This window comes from Stenella coeruleoalba (assembly GCF_951394435.1).
Source record: "Stenella coeruleoalba genome assembly, chromosome: 8".
Lineage (NCBI taxonomy): Eukaryota > Metazoa > Chordata > Mammalia > Artiodactyla > Delphinidae > Stenella > Stenella coeruleoalba.
Genome location: NC_137154.1, coordinates 109,777,615 through 109,797,670, shown reverse-complemented (window position 1 = coordinate 109,797,670; position 20,056 = coordinate 109,777,615). Strand labels below are relative to the sequence as shown.

Genomic DNA, 20,056 nt, shown 5'->3' with positions numbered 1-20,056 from the left:
AGAGCTACTCCTTGCTCAACGAAATGGACTCAACACCGCATATTAAACGTCTAATAATGTAACTGACTAGTAAGTATCTTAAAACCTATGGATTGCTATGTCTCCGAAAGAGAATCAAGCATGTGTACAGGGGCATAATCGCAGCAGTGATAGGATTGGAGAGGTTCGGTGAGCAAATGAAGACCCTTTGAAGTCATATTGCATGGTACCCATTCCATGGGTTTCAACTACCCAGGTTTAAGTTATTCTTCCTTCAGCTAAAACATGCATGTGGAACCCAGAGTATGATCAACCATGTGATCGGGAGACATGTTCAAATATGTCTCAGTTTTCGTACCCTGGTACTCGGGTGCAACATTCCAGATGCTTTACTAACACTCTCCCGACTTGGAGAGTCAGTCCCTTTAACCTCCTGTTTGGCCCAGTTTGCAATTTCTGCGGAAGATGAACAGGAATAGGGAGAACCAATGAGAGACTAGCTCTAGGTGTCTGGATGGGCAAATTTAACTCTCATTTCCCAACAGGAAGAGGAATTAACCAAAGGCTCAGCGTGCCGTGCCGGAACCAGATTAGGGCCTGAAGCCATCCTGCGGTGTTGCGGCCAGGTCACAAGAAAGCGAGTGGAAGAAAGGAGCTCAGGGGCACTGTAATTCACAAACCTGCAGAGTTATAAATGACAGCTATCGTCCAAAAATATACTGAAGTAAGGCTGCCAAGAGGACTTGAAAGCGGGGCAGAATTGCAGGAAACCGATTTCAGGAGGTAGACTGGAATTGCATTGAAAGCATAGGAAAAGAGGCAGAACATCCACAATGATGCACTTGGCCAAAAAGGGCGTATGCGTTTTTTCCTGAATATATTCAGGAAAAAACGCATACGCGCTTTTTGCCCAACCAAGCAAACTAGCAAAGGAAATCTTCACTACAATGAAGTCTCACTTCCCCCCGGTCAAAAGGGCCATCTGAAAAAAGTGTAAAATCCAGAAAGGCAGGACAGGCCATGGAGAACTGGGAGCCTTGTTATGCTGATGGGCGGGATGTAAATTGCCAACAGACACTCGGGAGAAGTGTATGGTGTTTCCTGAAACATCTAAAAAACAAAGCAACAGAGCCTAGGGCACTTCCACTTATGGTCCTATAGCTTAGGGAAATTAAAATCAAAAAGACACAGCCACCCCAAAGTTTGGGACGCCTCTGTTTACAAGAACCTCGTTTACCGTACAAGTTCAATATCGCAGAAAGTGAAAAATGGATAAGAACTTGTGGTACTTACGTACAATGCAGTATCACTCAGCAATGAAATCAATGTCATCAGGCCCATAGCAGCATAATGAGAGCATTCAGGTATGATAATTCTAACTGAAATAAGTCAAACAGAAAAAGAAACATCATAAGATATCAGTAATACACGGAATGTAAACTTGGCTACACAGGAACTGAATTCCAAAACAGAACAGGGTCTCAAATTTAGAAAACCAACTTATGCTTGCTTAAGGGGAAAGGTGAGTTGGGGTGCTGCATAAAACCAGAGATTGAAATGAGCACAGATAAAGTTCCTTAAGCCAAATATGGAATAGACAAGAGCTACTCCTTGCTCAACGAAATGGACTCAACACCGCATATTAAACGCCTAAGAATGTACCTGACTAGTAAGTATCTTAAAACCTATGGATTGCTATGTCTCTGAAAGAGAATCAAGCATGTGTACAGGGGCATAAACGCAGCACTGATAGGATTGGAGAGGTTCGGTGAGCAAATGAAGACCCTTTGAAGTCATATTGCATGGTACCCATTACACGGGTCTCAACTCTCCAGGTTTAAGGTATTCTCCCTTCAGCTAAAACATGCATGTGGAACCCAGAGTATGATCAACCGTGTGAACGGGAGATGTGTTCAAATATGTCTCAGTTTTCCTCCCCTGGTACTCGGGTGCAACATTCCAGACGCTTTACTAACACTCTCCCCACTTGGAGAGTCAGCGTATTTAACCTCCTGTTTGGCCCAGTTTGCAATTTCTGCGGAAGAAGAACAGGAATAGGGAGAACCAATGAGAAACTAGCTGGAGGTGTCTGGACGGGCAAATTTAACTTTCATTTCCCACCAGGAAGAGGAAATAACCAAAGGCTCAGTGTGCCGTGCCGGAACCAGATTAGGGCCTGAAGCCATCCTGCGGTGTTGCGGCCAGCTCACAAGAAAGCGAGTTGAAGAAAGGAGCTCAGGGGCACTGTAATTCACAAACCTGCAGAGTTATAAATGACAGCTATCGTCCAAAAATATACTGAAGTAAGGCTGCCAAGAGGACTTGAAAGCGGGGCAGAATTGCAGGAAACCGATTTCAGGAGGTAGACTGGAATTGCATTGAAAGCATAGGAAAAGAGGCAGAACGTCCACAATGATGCACTTGGCCAAAAGGGGCGTATGCGTTTTTTCCTGAATATATTCAGGAAAAAACGCATACGCGCTTTTTGGCCAACCAAGCAAATTTGCAAAGGAAATCTGCACTACAATGAAGTCTCACTTCCCCCCGGTCAAAAGGGCCATCTGAAAAAAGTGTAAAATCCAGAAAGGCAGGACAGGCCATGGAGAACTGGGAGCCTTGTTATGCTGATGGGCGGGATGTAAATTGCCAACAGACACTCAGGAGAAGTGTATGGTGTTTCCTGAAACATCTAAAAAACAAAGCAACAGAGCCTAGGGCACTTCCACTTATGGTCCTATAGCTTAGGAAAGTAAAATCAAAAAGACACAGCCACCCCAAAGTTTGGAACGGCTCTGTTTACAAGAACCTCGTTTACAGTACAAGTTCAACATCGCAGAAAGTGAAAAATGGATAAAGAAGTTGTGGTACTTACTTACAAAGCAATATCACTCAGCAATGAAATCTATGTCATCAGGCCCTTAGCAGCACAATGACTGGAGTCAGGTATGATGATTCTAACTGAAATAAGTCACACAGAAAAGGAAACATCATAAGATATCAGTAATACACGGAATGTAAACTTGGCTACACAGGAACTGAATTACAGAACAGAACAGGGTCTCAAATTTAGAAAACCAACTTATGCTTGCTTAAGGGGAAAGGTGAGTTGGGGTGCTGCATAAAACCAGAGATTGAAATGAGCACAGATAAAGTTCCTTAAGCCAAATATGGAATAGACAAGAGCTACTCCTTGCTCAACGAAATGGACTCAACACCGCATATTAAACGCCTAAGAATGTACCTGACTAGTAAGTATCTTAAAACCTATGGATTGCTATGTCTCTGAAAGAGAATCAAGCATGTGTACAGGGGCATAAACGCAGCAGTGATAGGATTGGAGAGGTTCGGTGAGCAAATGAAGACCCTTTGAAGTCATATTGCATGATACTCATTCCACGGGTTTCAACAACCCAGGTTTAAGGTATTCTTCCTTCAGCTAAAACATGCATGTGGAACCTAGAGTATGATCAACCATGTGATCGGGAGACGTGTTCAAATATGTCTCAGTTTTCGTACCCTGGTACTCGGGTGCAACATTCCAGACGCTTTACTAACACTCTCCCCACTTGGAGAGTCAGCGTCTTTAACCTCCTGTTTGGCCCACTTTGCAATTTCTGCGGAAGTTGAACAGGAATAGGGAGAACCAATGAGAGGCTAGCTGGAGGTGTCTGGACGGGCAAATTTAACTCTCATTTCCCACCAGGAAGAGGAATTAACCAAAGGCTCAGCATGCCGTGCCGGAACCAGATTAGGGCCTGAAGCCATCCTGCGGTGTTGCGGCCAGCTCACAAGAAAGCGAGTTGAAGAAAGGAGCTCAGGGGCACTGTAATTCACAAACCTGCAGAGTTATAAATGACAGCTATCGTCCAAAAATATACTGAAGTAAGGCTGCCAAGGGGACTTGAAAGCGGGGAAGAATTGCAGGAAACAGATTTCAGGAGGTAGACTGGAATTGCATTTAAAGCATAGGAAAAGAGGCAGAACGTACACAATGATGCACTTGGCCAAAAAGGGCGTATGCGTTTTTTCCTGAACATGTTCACGAAAAAACGCATACGCACTTTTTGGCCAACCAAGCAAACTTGCAAAGGAAATCTGCACTACAATGAAGTCTCACTTCCCCCCGGTCAAAAGGGCCATCTGAAAAATGTGTAAAATCCAGAAAGGCAGGACAGGCCATGGAGAACTGGGAGCCTTGTTATGCTGATGGGCGGGATGTAAATTGCCAACAGACACTCGGGAGAAGTGTATGGTGTTTCCTGAAACATCTAAAAAACAAAGCAACAGAGCCTAGGGCACTTCCACTTATGGTCCTATAGCTTAGGGAAATTAAAATCAAAAAGACACAGCCACCCCAAAGTTTGGGACGCCTCTGTTTACAAGAACCTCGTTTACCGTACAAGTTCAATATCACAGAAAGTGAAAAATGGATAAAGAACTTGTGGTACTTACGTACAATGCAGTATCACTCAGCAATGAAATCTATGTCATCAGGCCCGTAGCAGCATAATGAGTGGATTCAGGTATGATGATTCTAACTGAAATATGTCACACAGAAAAAGAAACATCATAAGATATCACTAATACACGGAATGTAAACTTGGCTACACAGGAACTGAATTCCAAAACAGAACAGGGTCTCAAATTTAGAAAACCAACTTATGCTTGCTTAAGGGGAAAGGTGAGTTGGGGTGCTGCATAAAACCAGAGATTGAAATGAGCACAGATAAAGTTCCTTAAGCCAAATATGGAATAGACAAGAGCTACTCCTTGCTCAACGAAATGGACTCAACACCACATATTAAACGCCTAAGAATGTACCTGACTAGTAAGTATCTTAAAACCTATGGATTGCTATGTCTCCAAAAGAGAATCAAGCGTGTGTACAAGGGCATAAACGCAGCAGTGATAGGATTGGAGAGGTTCAGTGAGCAAATGAAGACCCTTTGAAGTCATATTGCATGGTACCCATTACACGGGTCTCAACTCTCCAGGTTTAAGGTATTCTTCCTTCAGCTACAACATGCATGTGGAACCTAGAGTATGATCAACCATGTGATCGGGAGACGTGTTCAAATATGTCTCAGTTTTCATACCCTGGTACTCGGGTGCAACATTCCAGATGCTTTACTAACACTCTACCCACTTGGAGAGTCAGTCCCTTTAACCTCCTGTTTGGCCCAGTTTGCAATTTCTGCGGAAGATGAACAGGAATAGCGAGAACCAATGAGAGACTAGCTGGAGGTGTGTGGACGGGCAAATTTAACTCACATTTCCCACCAGGAAGAGGAATTAACCAAAGGCTCAGCGTGCCGTGCCAGAACCAGATTAGGGCCTGAAGCCATCCTGCAGTGTTGCGGCCAGCTCAAAAGAAAGTGAGTTGAAGAAAGGAGCTCTGGGGCACTGTAATTCACTAACCTGCAGAGTTATAAATGACAGCTATCGTCCAAAAATATACTGAAGTAAGGCTGCCAATAGGACTTGAAAGCGGGGCAGAATTGCAGGAAACTGATTTCAGGAGGTAGACTGGAATTGCATTGAAAGCATAGGAAAAGAGGCAGAACGTCCACAATGATGCGCTTGGCCAAAAAGGGCGTATGCGGTTTTTCCTGAATATATTCAGGAAAAAACGCATACGCCCTTTTTGGCCAACCAAGCAAGCTTGCAAAGGAAATCTGCACTACAATGAAGTCTCAATTCCCCTCGGTCAAAAGGGCCATCTGAAAAAAGTGTAAAATCCAGAATGCCAGGACAGGCCATGGAGAACAGGGAGCCTTGTTATGCTGATGGGCGGGATGTAAATTGCCAACAGACACTCGGGAGAAGTGTATGGTGTTTCCTGAAACATCTAAAAAACAAAACAACAGAGCCTAGGGCACTTCCACTTATGGTCCTATAGCTTAGGGAAATTAAAATCAAAAAGACACAGCCACCCCAAAGTTTGGGACGCCTCTGTTTACAAGAACCTCGTTTACAGTACAAGTTCAACATCGCAGAAAGTGAAAAATGGATAAAGAAGTTGTGGTATTTACTTACAAAGCAATATCACTCAGCAATGAAATCTATGTCATCAGGCACTTAGCAGCACAATGAGTGGATTCAGGTATGATGATTCTAACTGAAATAAGTCACACAGAAAAAGAAACATCATAAGATATCTGTAATACACGGAATGTAAACTTGGCTACACAGGAACTGAATTACAGAACAGAACAGGGTCTCAAATTTAAAAAACCAACTTATGCTTGCTTAAGGGGAAAGGTGAGTTGGGGTGCTGCATAAAACCAGAGATTGAAATGAGCACAGATAAAGTTCCTTAAGCCAAATATGGAATAGACAAGAGCTACTCCTTGCTCAACGAAATGGACTCAACACCCCATATTAAACGCCTAAGAATGTACCTGACTAGTAAGTATCTTAAAACCTATGGACTGCTATGATACCGAAAGAGAATCAAGCATGTGTACAGGGGCATAAACGTAGCAGTGATAGATTTGGAGAGGTTCGGTGAGCAAATGAATACCCTTTGAAGACATATTGCATGGTACCCATTCCACGTGTCTCAACTCTCCAGGTTTAAGGTATTCTTCCTTCAGCTAAAACATGCATGTGGAACCCGGAGTATGATCAATCATGTGAACGGGAGACGTGTTCAAATATGTCTCAGTTTTCCTCCCCTGGTACTCGGGTGCAACATTCCAGACGCTTTACTAACACTCTCCCCACTTGGAGAGTCAGCGCCTTTAACCTCCTGTTTGGCCCAGTTTGCAATTTCTGCGGAAGATGAACAGGAATAGGGAGAACCAATGAGAGACTAGCTGGAGGTGTCTGGACGGGCAAATTTAACTCTCATTTCCCACCAGGAAGAGGAATTAACCAAAGGCTCAGCATGCCGTGCCGGAACCAGATTAGGGCCTGAAGCCATCCTGCGGTGTTGCGGCCAGCTCACAAGAAAGCGAGTTGAAGAAAGGAGCTCAGGGGCACTGTAATTCACAAACCTGCAGAGTTATAAATGACAGCTATCGTCCAAAAATATACTGAAGTAAGGCTGCCAAGAGGACTTGAAAGAGGGGCAGAATTGCAGGAAACCGATTTCACGAGGTAGACTGGAATTGCATTGAAAGCATAGGAAAACAGGCAGAACGTCCACAATGATGCACTTGGCCAAAAAGGGCGTATGCGTTTTTTCCTGAATATATTCAGGAAAAAACGCATACGCCCTTTTTGGCCAACCAAGCAAGCTTGCAAAGGAAATCTGCACTACAATGAAGTCTCACTTCCCCCCGGTCAAAAGGGCCATCTGAAAAAAGTGTAAAATCCAGAAAGGCAGGACAGGCCATGGAGAACTGGGAGCCTTGTTATGCTGATGGGCGGGATGTAAATTGCCAACAGACACTCGGGAGAAGTGTATGGTGTTTCCTGAAACATCTAAAAAACAAAGCAACAGAGCCTAGGGCACTTCCACTTATGGTCCTATAGCTTAGGGAAATTAAAATCAAAAAGACACAGCCACCCCAAAGTTTGGAACGTCTCTGTTTACAAGAACCTCGTTTACAGTACAAGTACAACATCGCAGAAAGTGAAAAATGGATAAAGAAGTTGTGGTATTTACTTACGAAGCAATATCACTCAGCAGTGAAATCTATATCATCAGGCCCTTAGCAGCACAATGAGTGGATTCAGGTATGATGATTCTAACTGAAATAAGTCACACAGAAAAAGAAACATCATAAGATATCAGTAATACACGGAATGTAAACTTGGCTACACAGGAACTGAATTACAGAACAGAACAGGGTCTCAAATTTAGAAAACCAACTTATGCTTGCTTAAGGGGAAAGGTGAGTTGGGGTGCTGCATAAAACCAGAGATTGAAATGAGCACAGATAAAGTTCCTTAAGCCAAATATGGAATAGACAAGAGCTACTCCTTGCTCAACGAAATGGACTCAACACCCCATATTAAACGCCTAAGAATGTACCTGACTAGTAAGTATCTTAAAACCTATGGATTGCTATGTCTCCGAAAGAGAATCAAGCCTGTGTACACGGGCATAAACGCAGCAGTGATAGGATTGGAGAGGTTTGGTGAGCAAATGAAGACCCTTTGAAGTCATATTGCATGGTACCATTCCACGGGTCTCAACTCTCCAGGTTTAAGGTATTCTTCCTTCAGCTAAAACATGTATGTGGAACCTAGAGTATGATCAACCATGTGATTGGGAGACGTGTTCAAATATGTCTCAGTTTTCGTACCCTGGTACTCGGGTGCAACATTCCAGACGCTTTTCTAACACTCTCCCGACTTGGAGAGTCAGTCCCTTTAACCTCTTGTTTGGCCCAGTTTGCAATTTCTGCGGAAGATGAACAGGAATAGGGAGAACCAATGAGAGACTAGCTGGAGGTGTCTGGACGGGCAAATTTAACTCTCATTTCCCACCAGGAAGAGGAAATAACCAAAGGCTCAGCGTGCCGTGCCAGAACCAGAGTAGGGCCTGAAGCCATCCTGCGGTGTTGCGTCCAGCTCAAAAGAAAGCGAGTTGAAGAAAGGAGCTCAGGGGCACTGTAATTCACAAACCTGCAGAGTTATAAATGACAGCTATCGTCCAAAAATAGACTGAAGTAAGGCTGCCAAGAGGACTTGAAAGCGGGCAGAATTGCAGGAAATCGATTTCAGGAGGTAGACTGGAATTGCATTGAAAGCATAGGAAAAGAGGCAGAACGTCCACAATGATGCACTTGGCCAAAAAGGGCGTATGCCTTTTTTCCTAAATATATTCAGGAAAAAACGCATACGCCCTTTTTGGCCAACCAAGCAAGCTTGCAAAGGAAATCTGCACTACAATGAAGTCTCACTTCCCCCCGGTCTAAAGGGCCATCTGAAAAAAGTGTAAAATCCAGAAAGGCAGGACAGGCCATGGAGAACTGGGAGCCTTGTTATGCTGATGGGCGGGATGTAAATTGCCAAAAGACACTCGGGAGAAGTGTATGGTGTTTCCTGAAACATCTAAAAAACAAAGCAACAGAGCCAAGGGCACTTCCACTTATGGTCCTATAGCTTAGGGAAATTAAAATAAAAAAGATACAGCCACCCCAAAGTTTGGGACGCCTCTGTTTACAAGAACCTCGTTTACAGTGCAAGTTCAACATCGCAGAAAGTGAAAAATGGATAAAGAAGTTGTGGTATTTACTTACAAAGCAATATCACTCAGCAATGAAATCTATGTCATCAGGCCCTTAGCAGCACAATGAGTGGATTCAGGTATGATGATTCTAACTGAGATAAGTCACACAGAAATAGAAACATCATAAGATATCAGTAATACACGGAATGTAAACTTGGCTACACAGGAACTGAATTACAGAACAGAACAGGGTCTCAAATTTAGAAAACCAACTTATGCTTGCTTAAGGGGAAAGGTGAGTTGGGGTGCTGCATAAAACCAGAGATTGAAATGAGCACAGATAAAGTTCCTTAAGCCAAATATGGAATAGACAAGAGCTACTCCTTGCTCAACGAAATGGACTCTACACCGCCTATTAAACGCCTAAGAATGTACCTGACTAGTAAGTATCTTAAAACCTATGGATTGCTATGTCTCCGAAAGAGAATCAAGCATGTGTACAGGGGCATAAACGCAGCAGTGATAGGATTGGAGAGGTTCGGTGAGCAAATGAAGACCCTTTGAAGTCATATTGCGTGGTACCCATTCAACGGCTCTCAACTCTCCAGTTTTAAGGTATTCTTCCTGAAGCTAAAACCTGCATGTGGAACCCAGAGTATGATCAACCGTGTGAACGGGAGACGTGTTCAAATATGTCTCAGTTTTCCTCCCCTGGTACCCGGGTGCAACATTCCAGACGCTTTACTAACAATCTCCCCACTTGGAGAGTCAGCGCCTTTAACGTCCTGTTTGGCCCAGTTAGCAATTCCTGCGGAAGATGAACAGGAATAGGGAGAACCAATGAGAGACTAGCTGGAGGTGTCTGGACGGGCAAATTTAACTCTCATTTCCCACCAGGAAGAGGAAATAACCAAAGGCTCAGCGTGCCGTGCCGGAACCAGATTAGGGCCTGAAGCAATCCTGCGGTGTTGCGGCCAGGTGACAAGAAAGCGAGTTGAAGAAAGGAGCTCAGGGGCACTGTAATTCACAAACCTTCAGAGTTATAAATGACATCTATCGTCCAAAAATATACTGAAGTAAGGCTGCCAAGAGGACTTGAAAGCGGGGCAGAATTGCAGGAAACCGATTTCAGGAGGTAGACTGGAATTGCATTGAAAGCATAGGAAAAGAGGCAGAACGTCCACAATGATGCCCTTGGCCAAAAAGGGCGTATGCGTTTTTTCCTGAATATATTCAGGAAAAAACGCATACGCCCTTTTTGGCCAACCAAGCAAGCTTGCAAAGGAAATCTGCACTACAATGAAGTCTCACTTCCCCCCGGTCAAAAGGGCCATCTGAAAAAAGTGTAAAATCCAGAAAGGCAGGACAGGCCATGGAGAACTGGGAGCCTTGTTATGCTGATGGGCGGGATGTAAATTGCCAACAGACACTCGGGAGAAGTGTATGGTGTTTCCTGAAACATCTAAAAAACAAAGCAACAGAGCCTAGGGCACTTCCACTTATGGTCCTATAGCTTAGGGAAATTAAAATCAAAAAGACACAGCCACCCCAAACTTTGGGATGCCTCTGTTTACAAGACCTCGTTTACCGTACAAGTTCAACATCGCAGAAAGTGAAAAATGGATAAAGAAGTTGTGGTATTTACTTACAAAGCAATATCACTCAGCAATGAAATCTATGTCATCAGGCCCTTAGCAGCACAATGAGTGGATTCAGGTATGATGATTCTAACTGAAATAAGTCACACAGAAAAAGAAACATCATAAGATATCAGTAATACACGGAATGTAAACTTGGCTACACAGGAACTGAATTACAGAACAGAACAGGGTCTCAAATTTAGAAAACCAACTTATGCTTGCTTAAGGGGAAAGGTGAGTTGGGGTGCTGCATAAAACCAGAGATTGAAATGAGCACAGATAAAGTTCCTTAAGCCAACTATGGAATAGACAAGAGCTATTACTTGCTCAAAGAAATGGACTCAACACCGCATATTAAACGCCTAAGAATGTACCTGACTAGTAAGTATCTTAAAACCTATGGATTGCTATGTCTCCGAAAGAGAATCAAGCATGTGTGCAGGGGCAAAAAAGCAGCAGTGATAGGATTGGAGTGGTTCGTTGAGCAAATGAAGACCCTTTGAAGTCATATTGCATGGTACCCATTCCACGGGTCTCAAATCTCCAGGTTTAAGGTATTCTTCCTTCAGCTAAAACATGCATGTGGAACCCAGAGTATGATCAACCGTGTGAATGGGATACGTGTTCAAATATGTCTCACTTTTCCTCCCCTGGTACTCGGGTGCAACATTCCAGACGCTTTAGTAACACTCTCCCCACTTGGAGAGTCAGCGCCTTTAACCTCTTGTTTGGCCCAGTTTGCAATTTCTGCGGAAGATGAACAGGAATAGGGAGAACCAATGAGAGACTAGCTGGAGGTGTCTGGACGGGCAAATTTCACTCTCATTTCCCACCAGGAAGAGGAAATAACCAAAGGCTCAGCGTGCCGTGACGGAACCAGATTAGGGCCTGAAGCCATTCTGCGGTGTTGCGGCCAGCTCAAAATAAAGTGAGTTGAAGAAAGGAGCTCAGGGGCACTGTAATTCACAAACCTGCAGAGTTATAAATGACAGCTATCGTCCAAAAATATACTGAAGTAAGGCTGCCAAGAGGACTTGAAAGCGGGGCAGAATTGCAGGAAACCGATTTCAGGAGGTAGCCTGGAATTGCATTGAAAGCATAGGAAAAGAGGCAGAACGTCCACAATGATGCACTTGGCCAAAAAGGGCGTATGAGTTTTTTCCTGAATATATTCAGGAAAAAACGCATACGCCCTTTTTGGCCAACCAAGCAAGCTTGCAAAGGAAATCTGCACTACAATGAAGTCTCACTTCCCCCCGGTCAACAGGGCCATCTGAAAAAAGTGTAAAATCCAGACAGGCAGGACAGGCCATGGAGAACTGGGAGCCTTGTTATGCTGATGGGCGGGATGTAAATTGCTAACAGACACTCGGGAGAAGTGTATGGTGTTTCCTGAAACATCTAAAAAACAAAGCAACAGAGCCTAGGGCACTTCCACTTATGGTCCTAGAGCTTAGGGAAATTAAAATCAAAAAGACACAGCCACCCCAAAGTTTGGGACGCCTCTGTTGACAAGAACGTCGTTTACAGTACAAGTTCAACATCGCAGAAAGTGAAAAATGGATAAAGAAGTTGTGGTATTTACTTACAAAGCAATATCACTCAGCAATGAAATCTATGTCATCAGGCCCTTAACAGCACAATGAGTGGATTCAGGTATGATGATTCTAACTGAAATAAGTCACACAGAAAAAGAAACATCATAAGATATCAGTAATACACGGAATGTAAACTTGGCTACACAGGAACTGAATGACAGAATAGAACAGTGTCTCAAATTTAGAAAACCAACTTATGCTTGCTACGGGTAAAGGTGAGTTGGGGTGCTGCATAAAACCAGAGATTGAAATGAGCACAGATAAAGTTCCTTAAGCCAAATATGGAATAGACAAGAGCTACTCCTTGCTCAACGAAATGGCCTCAACACCCCATATTAAACGCCTAAGAATGTACCTGACTAGTAAGTATCTTAAAACCTATGCATTGCTATGTCTCCGAAAGAGAATCAAGCATGTGTACAGGGGCATAAACGCAGCAGTGATAGGATTGGAGCGGTTCGGTGAGCAAATGAAGACCCTTTGAAGTCATATTGCATGGTACCCATTCCACGGGTTTCAACTACCCAGGTTTAAGGTATTCTTCCTTCAGCTAAAACATGCATGTGGAACCTAGAGTATGATCAACCATGTGATCGGGAGACGTGTTCAAATATGTCTCAGTTTTCGTACCCTGGTACTCGGGTGCAACATTCCAGACGCTTTACTAACACTCTCCCGACTTGGAGAGTCAGTCCCTTTAACCTCCTGTTTGGCCCAGTTTGCAATTTCTGCGGAAGATGAACAGGAACAGCGAGAACCAATGAGAGGCTAGCTGGAGGTGTCTGGACGGGCAAATTTAACTCTAATTTCCCACCAGGAAGAGGAATTAACCAAAGGCTCAGCGTGCCGTGCCAGAACCAGAGTAGGGCCTGAAGCCATCCTGCAGTGTTGCGGCCAGGTCACAAGAAAGAGAGTTGAAGAAAGGAGCTCAGGGGCACTGTAATTCACAAACCTGCAGAGTTATAAATGACAGCTATCGTCCAAAAATATACTGAAGTAAGGCTGCCAAGAGGACTTGAAAGCGGGGCAGAATTGCAGGAAACCGATTTCAGGAGGTAGACTGGAATTGCATTGAAAGCATAGGAAAAGAGGCAGAACGTCCACAATGATGCACTTGGCCAAAAAGGGCGTATGCGTTTTTTCCTGAATATATTCAGGAAAAAACGCATACGCCCTTTTTGGGCAAACAAGCAAGCTTGCAAAGGAAATCTGCACTACAATGAAGTCTCACTTCCCCCCGGTCAAAAGGGCCATCTGAAAAAAGTGTAAAATCCAGAAAGGCAGGACAGGCCATGGAGAACTGGGAGCCTTGTTATGCTGATGGGCGGGATGTAAATTGCCAACAGACACTCGGGAGAAGTGTATGGTGTTTCCTGAAACATCTAAAAAACAAAGCAACAGAGCCTAGGGCACTTCCACTTATTGTCCTATAGCTTAGGGAAATTAAAATCAAAAAGACACAGCCACCCCAAAGTTTGGGACGCCTCTGTTTACAAGAACCTCGTTTACCGTACAAGTTCAATATCACAGAAAGTGAAAAATGGATAAAGAACTTGTGGTACTTACGTACAATGCAGTATCACTCAGCAATGAAATCTATGTCATCAGGCCCGTAGCAGCATAATGAGTGGATTCAGGTACGATGATTCTAACTGAAATAAGTCACACAGAAAAAGAAACATCATAAGATATCACTAATACACGGAATGTAAACTTGGCTACACAGGAACTGGATTCCAAAACAGAACAGGGTCTCAAATTTAGAACACCAACTTATGCTTGCTTAAGGGGAAAGGTGAGTTGGGGTGCTGCATAAAACCAGAGATTGAAATGAGCACAGATAAAGTTCCTTAAGCCAAATATGGAATAGACAAGAGCTACTCCTTGCTCAACGAAATGGACTCAACACCCCATATTAAACGCCTAAGAATGTACCTGACTAGTAAGTATCTTAAAACCTATGGATTGCTATGTCTCCAAAAGAGAATCAAGCGTGTGTACAGGGGCATAAACGCAGCAGTGATAGGATTGGAGAGGTTCGGTGAGCAAATGAAGACCCTTTGAAGTCATATTGCATGGTACCCATTACAAGGGTTTCAACTACCCAGGTTTAAGGTATTCTTCCTTCAGCTAAAACATGCATGTGGAACCCAGAGTATGATCAACCGTGTGAACGGGAGACGTGTTCAAATATGTCTCAGTTTTCCTCCCCTGGTACTCGGGTGCAACATTCCAGATGCTTTACTAACACTCTCCCCACTTGGAGAGTCAGCGCCTTTAACCTCCTCTTTGGCCCTGTTTGCAATTTCTGCGGAAGATGAACAGGAATAGCGAGAACCAATGAGAGACTAGCTGGAGGTGTCTGGACGGGCAAATTTAACTCTCATTTCCCACCAGGAAGAGGAAATAACCAAAGGCTCAGTGAGCCGTGACAGAAACAGATTAGGGCCTGAAGCCATTCTGCGGTGTTGCGGTCAGCTCAAAAGAAAGTGAGTTGAAGAAAGGAGCTCAGGGGCACTGTAATTCACAAACCTGCAGAGTTATAAATGACAGCTATCATCCAAAAATAGACTGAAGTAAGGCTGCCAAGAGGACTTGAAAGCCGGGCAGCATTGCAGGAAACCGATTTCAGGAGGTAGACTGGAATTGCATTGAAAGCATAGGAAAAGAGGCAGAACGTCCACAATGATGCAGTTGGCCAAAAAGGGCGTATGCGTTTTTTCCTGAATATATTCAGGAAATAACGCATACGCCCTTTTTGGCCAACGAAGCAAGCTTGCAAAGGAAATCTGCACTACAATGAAGTCTCACTTCCCCCCGGTCAAAAGGGCCATCTGAAAAAAGTGTAAAATCCAGAAAGGCAGGACAGGCCATGGAGAACTGGGAGCCTTGTTATGCTGATGGGCGGGATGTAAATTGCCAACAGACACTCGGGAGAAGTGTATGGTGTTTCCTGAAACATCTAAAAAACAAAGCAACAGAGCCTAGGGCACTTCCACTTATGTTCCTATAGCTTAGGGAAATTAAAATCAAAAAGACACAGCCACCCCAAAGTTTGGGACGCCTCTGTTTACAAGAACCTTATTTACCGTACATGTTCAATATCACAGAAAGTGAAAAATGGATAAAGAACTTGTGGTACTTACGTACAATGCAGTATCACTCAGCAATGAAATCTATGTCATCAGGCCCGTAGCAGCATAATGAGTGGATTCAGGTACGATGATTCTAACTGAAATAAGTCACACAGAAAAAGAAACATCATAAGATATCACTAATACACGGAATGTAAACTTGGCTACACAGGAACTGGATTCCAAAACAGAACAGGGTCTCAAATTTAGAACACCAACTTATGCTTGCTTAAGGGGAAAGGTGAGTTGGGGTGCTGCATAAAACCAGAGATTGAAATGAGCACAGATAAAGTTCCTTAAGCCAAATATGGAATAGACAAGAGCTACTCCTTGCTCAACGAAATGGACTCAACACCCCATATTAAACGCCTAAGAATGTACCTGACTAGTAAGTATCTTAAAACCTATGGATTGCTATGTCTCCAAAAGAGAATCAAGCGTGTGTACAGGGGCATAAACGCAGCAGTGATAGGATTGGAGAGGTTCGGTGAGCAAATGAAGACCCTTTGAAGTCATATTGCATGGTACCCATTACAAGGGTTTCAACTACCCAGGTTTAAGGTATTCTTCCTTCAGCTAAAACATGCATGTGGAACCCAGAGTATGATCAACCGTGTGAACGGGAGACGTGTTCAAATATGTCTCAGTTTTCCTCCCCTGGTACTCGGGTGCAACATTCCAGATGCTTTACTAACACTCTCCCCACTTGGAGAGTCAGCGCCTTTAACCTCCTCTTTGGCCCTGTTTGCAATTTCTGCGGAAGATGAACAGGAATAGCGAGAACCAATGAGAGACTAGCTGGAGGTGTCTGGACGGGCAAATTTAACTCTCATTTCCCACCAGGAAGAGGAAATAACCAAAGGCTCAGTGAGCCGTGACGGAAACAGATTAGGGCCTGAAGCCATTCTGCGGTGTTGCGGTCAGCTCAAAAGAAAGTGAGTTGAAGAAAGGAGCTCAGGGGCACTGTAATTCACAAACCTGCAGAGTTATAAATGACAGCTATCATCCAAAAATAGACTGAAGTAAGGCTGCCAAGAGGACTTGAAAGCCGGGCAGCATTGCAGGAAACCGATTTCAGGAGGTAGACTGGAATTGCATTGAAAGCATAGGAAAAGAGGCAGAACGTCCACAATGATGCAGTTGGCCAAAAAGGGCGTATGCGTTTTTTCCTGAATATATTCAGGAAATAACGCATACGCCCTTTTTGGCCAACGAAGCAAGCTTGCAAAGGAAATCTGCACTACAATGAAGTCTCACTTCCCCCCGGTCAAAAGGGCCATCTGAAAAAATTGTAAAATCCAGAAAGGCAGGACAGGCCATGGAGAACTGGGAGCCTTGTTATGCTGATGGGCGGGATGTAAATTGCCAACAGACACTGGGGAGAAGTGTATGGTGTTTCCTGAAACATCTAAAAAACAAAGCAACAGAGCCTAGGGCACTTCCACTTATGTTCCTATAGCTTAGGGAAATTAAAATCAAAAAGACACAGCCACCCCAAAGTTTGGGACGCCTCTGTTTACAAGAACCTTATTTACCGTACATGTTCAATATCACAGAAAGTGAAAAATGGATAAAGAACTTGTGGTACTTACGTACAATGCAGTATCACTCAGCAATGAAATCTATGTCATCAGGCCCGTAGCAGCATAATGAGTGGATTCAGGTACGATGATTCTAACTGAAATAAGTCACACAGAAAAAGAAACATCATAAGATATCACTAATACACGGAATGTAAACTTGGCTACACAGGAACTGGATTCCAAAACAGAACAGGATCTCAAATTTAGAAAACCAACTTATGCTTGCTTAAGGGGAAAGGTGAGTTGGGGTGCTGCATAAAACCAGAGATTGAAATGAGCACAGATAAAGTTCCTTAAGCCAAATATGGAATAGACAAGAGCTACTCCTTGCTCAACGAAATGGACTCAACACCGCATATTAAACGCCTAAGAATGTACCTGACTAGTAAGTATCTTAAAACCTATGGATTGCTATGTCTTCAAAAGAGAATCAAGCGTGTGTACAGGGGCAAAAAAGCAGCAGTGATAGGATTGGAGTGGTTCGTTGATCAAATGAAGACCCTTTGAAGTCATATTGCATGGTACCCATTACACGGGTCTCAAATCTCCAGGTTTAAAGTATTCTTCCTTCAGCTAAAACATGCATGTGGAAGCCAGAGTATGATCAACCGTGTGAACGGGAGACATGTTCAAATATGTCTCAGTTTTCCTCGCCTGGTACTCGGGTGCAACATTCCAGATGCTTTACTAACACTCTCCCCACTTGGAGAGTCAGCACCTTTAACCTCCTGTTTGGCCCAGTTTGCAATTTCTGCGGAAGATGAACAGGAATAGCGAGAACCAATCAGAGACTAGCTGGAGGTGTCCGGACGGGCAAATTTAACTCTCATTTCCCACCAGGAAGAGGAAATAACCAAAGGCTCAGTGTGCCGTGCCGGAACCAGATTAGGGCCTGAAGCCATCCTGCGGTGTTGCGGCCAGCTCAAAAGAAAGCGAGTTGAAGAAAGGAGCTCAGGGGCACTGTAATTCACAAACCTGCAGAGTTATAAATGACAGCTATCGTCCAAAAATATACTGAAGTAAGGCTGCCAAGAGGACTTGAAAGCGGGGCAGAATTGCAGGAAACCGATTTCAGGAGGTAGACTGGAATTGCTTTGAAAGCATAGGAAAAGAGGCAGAACGTCCACAATGATGCACTTGGCCAAAAAGGGCGTATGCGTTTTTTCCTGAATATATTCAGGAAAAAACGCATACGCCCTTTTTGGCCAACCAAGCAAGCTTGCAAAGGAAATCTGCACTACAATGAAGTCTCACTTCCCCCCGGTCAAAAGGGCCATCTGAAAAAAGTGTAAAATCCAGACAGGCAGGACAGGCCATGGAGAACTGGGAGCCTTGTTATGCTGATGGGCGGGATGTAAATTGCCAACAGACACTGGGGAGAAGTGTATGGTGTTTCCTGAAACATCTAAAAAACAAAGCAACAGAGCCTAGGGCACTTCCACTTATGGTCCTAGAGCTTAGGGAAATTAAAATCAAAAAGACACAGCCACCCCAAAGTTTGGGACGCCTCTGTTTACAAGAACGTCGTTTACAGTACAAGTTCAACATCTCAGAAAGTGAAAAATGGATAAAGAAGTTGTGGTATTTACTTACAAAGCAATATCACTCAGCAATGAAATCTATGTCATCAGGCCCTTAACAGCACAATGAGTGGATTCAGGTATGATGATTCTAACTGAAATAAGTCACACAGAAAAAGAAACATCATAAGATATCAGTAATACACGGAATGTAAACTTGGCTACACAGGAAGTGAATTCCAAAACAGAACAGGGTCTCAAATTTAGAAAACCAACTTATGCCTGCTATGGGTAAAGGTGAGTTGGGGTGCTGCATAAAACCAGAGATTGAAATGAGCACAGATAAAGTTCCTTAAGCCAAATATGGAATAGACAAGAGCTACTCCTTGCTCAACGAAATTGACTCAACACCGCATATTAAATGCCTAAGAATGTACCTGACTAGTAAGTATCTTAAAACCTATGGATTGCTATGTCTCCAAAAGAGAATCAAGCGTGTGTACAGGTGCATAAACGCAGCAGTGATAGGACTGGAGAGGTTCGGTGAGCAAATGAAGACCCTTTGAAGTCATATTGCATGGTACCCATTCCACGGGTCTCAACTCTCCAGGTTTAAGGTATTCTTCCTGAAGCTAAAACATGCATGTGGAACCCAGAGTATGATCAACCATGTGAACGGGAGACGTGTTCAAATATGTCTCAGTTTTCCTCCCCTGGTACTCGGGTGCAACATTCCAGACGCTTTACTAACACTCTCCACACTTGGAGAGTAAGTGCCTTTAACCACCTGTTTGGCCCAGTTTGCAATTTCTGCGGAAGATGAACAGGAATAGCGAGAACCAATGAGAGACTAGCTGGAGGTGTCTGGACGGGCAAATTTAACTCTCATTTCCCACCAGGAAGAGGAAATAACCAAAGGCTCAGCGTGCTGTGCCGGAACCAGATTAGGGCCTGAAGCCATCCTGCGGTGCTGCGGCCAGCTCACAAGAAAGAGAGTTGAGGAAAGGAGCTCAGGGGCACTGTAATTCACAAACCTGCAGAGTTATAAATGACAGCTATCGTCCAAAAATATACTGAAGTAAGGCTGCCAAGAGGACTTGAAAGCGGGGCAGAATTGCAGGAAACCGATTTCAGAAGGTAGACTGGAATTGCATTGAAAGCATAGGAAAAGAGGCAGAACGTCCACAATGATGCACTTGGCCAAAAAGGGCGTATGCGTTTTTCCCTGAATATATTCAGGAAAAAACGCATACGCACTTTTTGGCCAACCAAGCAAGCTTGCAAAGGAAATCTGCACTACAATGAAGTCTCACTTCCCCCTGGTCAAAAGGGCCATCTGAAAAAAGTGTAAAATCCAGAAAGGCAGGACAGGCCATGGAGAACTGGGAGCCTTGTTATGCTGATGGGCGGGATGTAAATTGCCAACAGACACTCGGGAGAAGTGTATGGTGTTTCCTGAAACATCTAAAAACCAAAGC

At 43.9% G+C, this 20,056-nt stretch overlaps 1 long non-coding RNA gene across 19 annotated transcripts in view; it reads right to left on the bottom strand.

Moving 5' to 3' along the window:
• The window catches only part of LOC307190093, a 1,314,632-nt gene that overhangs the window by 382,490 nt on the left and 912,086 nt on the right, over nucleotides 1-20,056 (bottom strand). The window contains exon 5 of one of the 19 annotated variants that reach the window (XR_013829393.1): nucleotides 4,456-4,517. The exons of the other annotated variants lie outside the window; for them this stretch is intronic. This is a non-coding gene — a long non-coding RNA (uncharacterized lncRNA). Of the gene's footprint in view, nucleotides 1-4,455; nucleotides 4,518-20,056 lie in introns of those variants that run through there. 19 annotated transcript variants of the gene reach the window in all.